This window comes from Lutjanus erythropterus, chromosome 24, assembly GCF_056507025.1.
Source record: "Lutjanus erythropterus isolate fLutEry1 chromosome 24, fLutEry1.hap2, whole genome shotgun sequence".
NCBI classification, from domain to species: domain Eukaryota; kingdom Metazoa; phylum Chordata; class Actinopteri; order Lutjaniformes; family Lutjanidae; genus Lutjanus; species Lutjanus erythropterus.
Window position 1 is genome coordinate 11,090,577 of NC_139340.1, and position 7,291 is coordinate 11,097,867.

The following is a 7,291-nucleotide window of genomic DNA, read 5'->3' on the forward strand; positions in this document are numbered from 1 at the left end:
TCCCAATTCAAGCCAAATTCCAGGTGACTAACAGCAAATCGTGCTGCACTTAACGGAGCCAGAGGTTCTCTGGTGTTACAAAGAGCTCACACACGAATAACTGATTATGAGAACTATTAGTCAAGACTAAAACTGGACCTTGTTTGTCACAAATAATGAGGAACAGGCAGAAATGGGATGAGGAATGGGCATTTAAAACCACTACTAAATCAGTTCCAGGTCCTGACAAATCAGTGCTAAAATACCAATAAGCTCCTGGAAGAACAATCCTTCTGTCAGTATCAGTAGTAATGTGACAGCTGACTGACTTCTCTGCATTCATTCATAATATTTCAAGACATAACTGCAAGGCATCTAAGAACTGACAAGTTTATGTTCTGCTCAGTACATATTTTGGCCACAGTAAAAAAAAAACAAACAAGTTTAATTTAAAGGATCTGTGATTGATGATTGTTTAAGTATTCATGTTTCTAAAAAATACTATCTGCAGATATGTTGTTATCAGGAAATATCTATATCAGTCTCAGCCTCAAAGCTCCAGTATCTGTCAGAATATACTTTGACTTCATGATAAAATCACATTAGCTATGACAAAATACTGCAGTTGGTCTGCTTCGCTTTCACACCAGAGACAGACTGAAAAGGTGGGTGTTGGTCTGGCTGTTTAGGCCGCACCAGAGTTCATTTGACAGGTGCCACTTCAGCCCACAGGAGTCAAACTTAACAAGGAAACACAGCAGAATTCGTTTCAAAAAATCTTATTGAAAGCAGCACTTTGTTGTTCCAGCTGCATCTTGAGCTGATTAAGAATAATTTATGAGACTGACCTTTCTGAAGCCGCTTTGGGAAACTTAAAAAACGCACGGCTGACTCACAACTGACAGGACTGACTGACCCCATAACACACTGATGAACGTTTAAAGCTAAACATCACACAAAGACATTCGGTCAAGTCAGTCTGCTGTAGTGAAAACACAGCAGTCCCACAGTCTAAAGTCACTGAACCACAAATGTGCTGCCCTGCAAATGGACCTGAACCTCTGAAGACACACTTACTGTATGAGTAGGAGTCAAGCAATGAGCAGGAAGAGTGCTTCCAGTTTCCATGTGTAAAGCAGCAAATTAAGCATCTAATGAACCAGATAAGATGATCCGCTATGTTTTCATTTGAAACCTCCTTTCAGGCAAGCCATTCATCCATTCTTCCTTTTTTTTTTTTTTGCAGAGTAGAAGTGAAAAGCCCCCTGTAGCTCATTCACACGCTGCAGTGATTAATCCTGAATCCCAAAGCCTTTTATATTATGTCTTTTATTCCAACACTAGATTTAAAATGATCCGGCACGTACATCACACTTTTCGCCTTTGAAAAAATAATAATGCATCACGAAGAAGAGACAAAAGTTTAGGAAATGACGATTTCTCTTCATTGCACTCTGATTGAAATCATCAGGGCTGAATTTGTAGACAACACATGGTCTTGGAGAGATGCCAGTTTTTAGCAGAGACGCTATTAAAAGCTCATCAGTATTTAGAGCTAATGGTGTATATGACCTATGTTTACACTGTGGAAAAGCTCTTCACCATGAGATGATGGGTTTACATGCAAAATGGGGGATTAACACATAATTAACAAATGACTTATTCTGGATAACCAGGCGGTGGGATTTGGCTGGACTTTTGATATAATCTGTTCAACATATCTGCTTTTGTCATTCATAAAAAAATTAAATTAGCAATCAGCATGCAGCTCATTCGTCTCCTACCTATCGCCTCCCCCATCCCTATCTGTAACCATGACGCCCTTGTAGCTCTGCCTCTATTATCGCTATGATAACACTTCTCCTTGCACCATAATAAGAGGCAACCAGCTCATGCAACATAATGACTTCACTTCAGCTCGAGAGAAGGTTGCAGTCACGAGATGTGCCGGGACATGAAAACAAGTCACTGTGGAAGTCTGGCCCGGTCACATGCTCGCTGTGTTGCTGTCCATGACTGAGCAAACGAGGGTCATTAATTCTGTGGAATTCAATCAACATTCCCGGGTGACACCGGATTTAACCCCTGAGGTATTCTGTAAGATATGAATGAGGCACATGGAAGCGGAGACAGGCAGAGACACACAACTGAGAAATTGTGATGGAGAAACAGCAGCAGACAGACTCAGATCCAGACTCTCTGTGACCATTTTAAGAGAATGGATTATTATAATCTATTTGAGATCATTAACATGCACTTCTTGTGCAGTGTTTATTACAGGCCGCTATCAGTTTCCATCTGTATAAGAAGTATGTCTGACTAACACCGTCTCCAAACCTTATGTTTGACTCACACCATTAGCCTTAACCTGTTGCGTTTTTGTGCTGGTTACTAGGCAACCACAATGAGCTGATCCTGAGTGGTCAGTCTGGAGTGAGGTTATACAGCTGTTATAAACCAGGGGTTTTCAAAGTCTGACATAGTAAAAGAAAGCAAAATTAGCTGTAGTGACAAATAAAACAAAAAAAAAACGTGATGATTCTCAGGCAAGATCTGCAGTCATATCTATGAGGAATGTTGTTTTCACACAACCACATGTCCACTCTGGGATTAAAACAAATTGTTTCTAACAAACAGAGGGACAGTTTACCGCACCAACAGCTAAATGATGATTATAGCTGCTTATTAACTGTACAGACTTTCTGTCTTTCCCAAGAGGAGTCCTGAGAGAGATTTTATACTCTTATTAAATTACTGCTGCTAATTGAAATATGACTGAAGTGGATTGAACTGAATTAATTGAAATAAAAAACATTGAAGCTTCTGTTATCTTTAATTAAAAATATCTACAGTTAATTAGCAGACTTAGTCAGCATTTTAGTCATTATGGACAAAAAAAGCATCAAAATCTCACCATGGAATATAGATGAATTACCCAAAATAATGCATTTATATTCCACACTCACTTGACTATTGATTAGAGGGCTGCAACTAATGATGATTTTCATTATGGATTAATCTGTTGATCATTTTCTCTATCAATCCTTTGGTTTTTTGGTCTATAAAATGTCACAGAATGGTGAAAAATGTTGATGATCAGACTTCTTTCTTAAAAAAAATAAATAAATAATAGTTGACAACATATCAATTAACTGACTAATTGTTGCAGCTCTGACTGATTATGTTGAATATTCCTGCTGGATTAAAACTGTCGCCTTAGTTTAAATATTTGGGTAATACTACCAGTGTTTCTACAGCTTCTTGTTTTATTCTAGTGTACGGTTATATTTGATATATTTTACCTCAGTGAATGTCACTTTTTGCTGCCGCAGTTCCCCGGGGGCATCACCTTTTCATCTCATGTCATATCAGGCACTCCAAACATAGCTCTGTTGATGTTTCATGTCACAAGAACACACATCATAGCTGGACTGAAAAACACAGAGTTAACGAGACAGCAGAGAAAAAAATGGCACTGACATATTGCCTCTGTCCTCTCGAGGGGCTAATCTTTCTCAACTTTTTTCCCCTAAAGCAGCAGTGAAAACAAACCAAAAGCCAAGGAAACCATCAATGACCCTGGAAACTGTACGTTTCCCTGCTTTTAACCACTATAAACATACATATTATGCAGTTTTCAAGCACACAACTCACATCCAAGAGCTCATGACAGGTGTCATCATCGCTATCAGTTCTCTCTCTGCAGCTGTCATTCAAACCAGAACCACTTTTCTGGGACTAAGAGTGAAGACGCATCCATGTGTGATAGGAATCACACAACTCTCAAATGTTTATCTCATGCAGAACACACAAGACTTCATGATAATGAGGACCTTGCATAATTCATGGAGAGGAAGGAACAGTCGTCACCGTTTAATGTCTGTCTGTCTGCTCTCGCAATGTCAACCTACAGAATGTTAACAAGCAGCTTTTGCACAGTGTCGGCGTGGTATCGCTTGTCAACTATACAGCAACAACAGCTGGACAATATATCTGGCACCTGCAATAACAACTATCTTAAATTTGAATATCAAGCACTGTAATAGAAAAAAAAATGTGTAAATCAAGGTGACAGGCTTACATAAAATAAATCATGTATAATTACATTATTCCATGCCAGTTTACATCTAAAATACATGATTATCTTAGCCAGGAACAAGCTGTTTACTTGGCATTTTTATCAATTAATTTATTCATAATGACTGATTAATTAATTAATTAATTATTAATGTCTCAATGAGATTGCCTGACTCAATAAAAATAAATAATGGAAATGATAAAATATGACATTAGTTATTACATAAGTTATAACTTACAGAGATGGTTAAGAGACACAATATTGGAGGATTTTACTGTTTTTCCTACTTTCTCTGACTCATAAACTCATAAGTGCATTAGGACAAACCTTTTTTTTTATGTATTTGGTGATATCTGAAATTATGTAAAACAGCACTATTAGGCTGTTTTGGGTCATTTGTTGAATGTGTATAGGATCAAATGAGACTCATGAGCCTACAGACATCCAAGAATTGAGCGCAAGTAAGTAAGTAAGCTAAGTGGCCAGGGGGGCTTTGAAAAGCCCTGTTTTATATCTTTGTAAATACAACATATTCTAGTTTTGTTCAGTTGGATGGATGGACAAAAATTGGGGCTCTAACACATTTTATTGTTAGACCAAACGATTAATTGCTCAATAAGCTGATTAAAAAGAAAACAATCATTAGCCCAACATTCATGAACACAAAATAATCCTATGTTGTTGATTTCATTATGAAAAATTATTTAAATAAAGTTTCTGTAACAGAGCAGATGGATCAGATCTGTTACCGGTTATTAATTGGACGTCTCGTCACTATGGGTTACTAAGCACGTGCTACAGGAGCGCCTGCCTCGCACGTCTGACCAATATTACATGGCGCTGACTAATATATTTTTAATAAATCACACATAAAATAAGCTGCTGAGCTTAACTATGGTTGAGACAGTCAACCCAAAAGGAAGGGTTATATTATACCTATAATATTCTAAGCAAGGACGTAATGCTAAGGCTATATGAGGAGAAATATAGGTCTCACTTTATCAGTTATCAGCCTGGAGGAGCTCCAGAGCAGGTTTACCCGCCCAGCCCTCTACCTGTGACCCAACAGGCTGGCGGACCTAGAGGCAGGAAACTCCCTGGTTTCGCCGTGGCCTCGGAAGCCCCCCCCCCCCCCCGCTCGCTCTCCCTCACCTCAGTAGCCTATTTCTGTGACTCCTTGAAAAACCAAACCACACCACGGCGGTTTCAAACGGCTCTTTAGTGTGTTCTTTCGGGGGCTTCCTGGTTGTTTTAAGAGGCTGGGGGTGCCACCATGTATCCGTCCGCGTCAACTCTGCCGCCGCAGGTTACAGTTTACAGCTGCGCTGCGGTGCACCAGCCGGGGTAATGCGGATCAAGTCAACCGAATGAAACATAGTTGACTTTTTACGAGGTGGCTCTGTGAGTTTAAGGCTGAGAAAGGCGCCGTGGAAACGCTTAACTGACCAAACCGACACTATAACAAACTCGAAACTGTGGCGAAATATTAACAAAAACGGTTAACTTCCCCGGTCGCGTTGGTCTGACCGCAGTTTGAGGGCATTCAAATGAAGTTGAAAGCATTCCCTTTCATACAGGTAGACAAGACAGTAAGGGCGTGTTCCCAAGTCTTTCCCTAAAAAAACACATTCAGCCCTGAACAACAGCCTTTGTTATGTCTCTGCGTATAAAAAAAAATACGTAGACACGTACATTTTCGTAGCCTTAACGAATCAAGACAGGACATTATAGCCTGTCAGGCTGAGGGCTTCACACTAACTGAGCCCCGCACACTAACATCTGCAGAATACATATGACCGACAGTATCCGGCGTTATTAAGGCATAACTCACCCTTTATCGGCGGAGGTATCATTCCCCGTGGTTGATAATTTATCCAGAGGTTATAAAATAGTTTGCCCCAGAGCACACGGTAGGCTACAGTAGGAAGCAGCCCTTGGTAACCGTAGGAATCACCCTGGCAGTCAGGAATTTCACAGGGGGCAGTGCTTCGGCGTAGGAGCGTGCAGTACCCAAACATGGCGCTAGGGGGGCGTCTTCAACACGGGAGCGTCACTGCCAATGTTACAGACATCAGGGAGAAGTGAACCTGCTGCTTATTGATTGATAAGTACACTGAGGGAGGAAGTGTTCATATATTTTAATTAAGTAAAAGTATTAATACTGCACTGCAAGTAAAAGTAAAGGTGTATAAATAGGCCTATTATCAGGGTTTTTTGTTTTTTTTTTAAAGAAAACATCTAAAAAGACCCCCTCCAGACATGTTTTAAGACATTAAAATACTGCTATATAAGTTTCTACCCCAATCACCTATTTAGTAATTCTTACAATAAGATCCTTTTTCATTTTGGGCCTTCAGGGTGCTCCATGTCCTGGATAAGTCCTGGGCTGAATGTCTATCCCAGTACACCACTGCACTCCTCTAAGTCGTAATGAGATCTGCATCCTTGCGTTGGACCACGATTAGCTTCCAAACTGGTTGTGATGTTGCATGCTCATTCTCCACGTGTGCAAACTTCAGAGGAGCAAGGGTCAAAGGTTTTGCATTCATAATTAAAAAGGTAATTGATCATCTCCGATCATTCTCTGGAGAGCGACTCTGAAATCCAGTGAGTGCGAAGGCTGTCTGTCTCAGCAAATATTTGTGATGATGCACAGTTATTTCCCCAAAATCCAAACCATTAGAGGCCATTTGTGTGATCAGTGATGTCGCTCCAAACAGGCAGATGGAGGGAAAATGGCAGGATCTCACACAGTTGCTGTGGCTTCGACAAGTCTTAGATTTGCATTACATGGGTGTCACACATGTCAGAGGCGAAAATTGACAGCGATCAATAAAATAAAATGGTTGATGCCATGGAAACAAGCTGAGACCTCTTCCGTACTGTCTCTAAAGAAGGAACCAAATTCATATTCTGTAGACAGGAGCAGTTTTTGGGGAGTATAAAGTTCAACAATCCACAAAGTTTACAAAAGACTGTTTCCACAAAGGTTTTTTTTTTAATGTTTAGACAAGAGCAAAATCACTGGTCTCTATTCTCTCCTCCGCCCATGCATGGGCAATGTTTTTGTCACAGCTGATGAAGTAGAATAAGGTAAACAGTTGTCAGTGATCTAACCTCTCGCTCACTCAAAGCAACAAAACACAACACTGGACTGATAGCAATCTGGCCTGGACACAGTCAGTGAAAGACACACAATGAACTCACTGAGGCCTTGAAGCAGCCTCTTAAAAG

At 40.2% G+C, this 7,291-nt stretch overlaps 1 protein-coding gene across 2 annotated transcripts in view; it reads right to left on the minus strand.

Moving 5' to 3' along the window:
* Positions 1 to 6,025, minus strand: part of LOC146304756 (vang-like protein 1) — a 54,564-nt gene extending 48,539 nt beyond the window's left edge. For both annotated transcript variants that reach the window (XM_084713561.1, XM_084713560.1), the window contains exon 1: positions 5,889 to 6,025. The gene's annotated coding sequence lies outside the window, so the exon portion shown is untranslated. The remainder of the gene's footprint in view (positions 1 to 5,888) is intronic.
* Between the last annotated feature and the right edge of the window lie 1,266 nt (positions 6,026 to 7,291).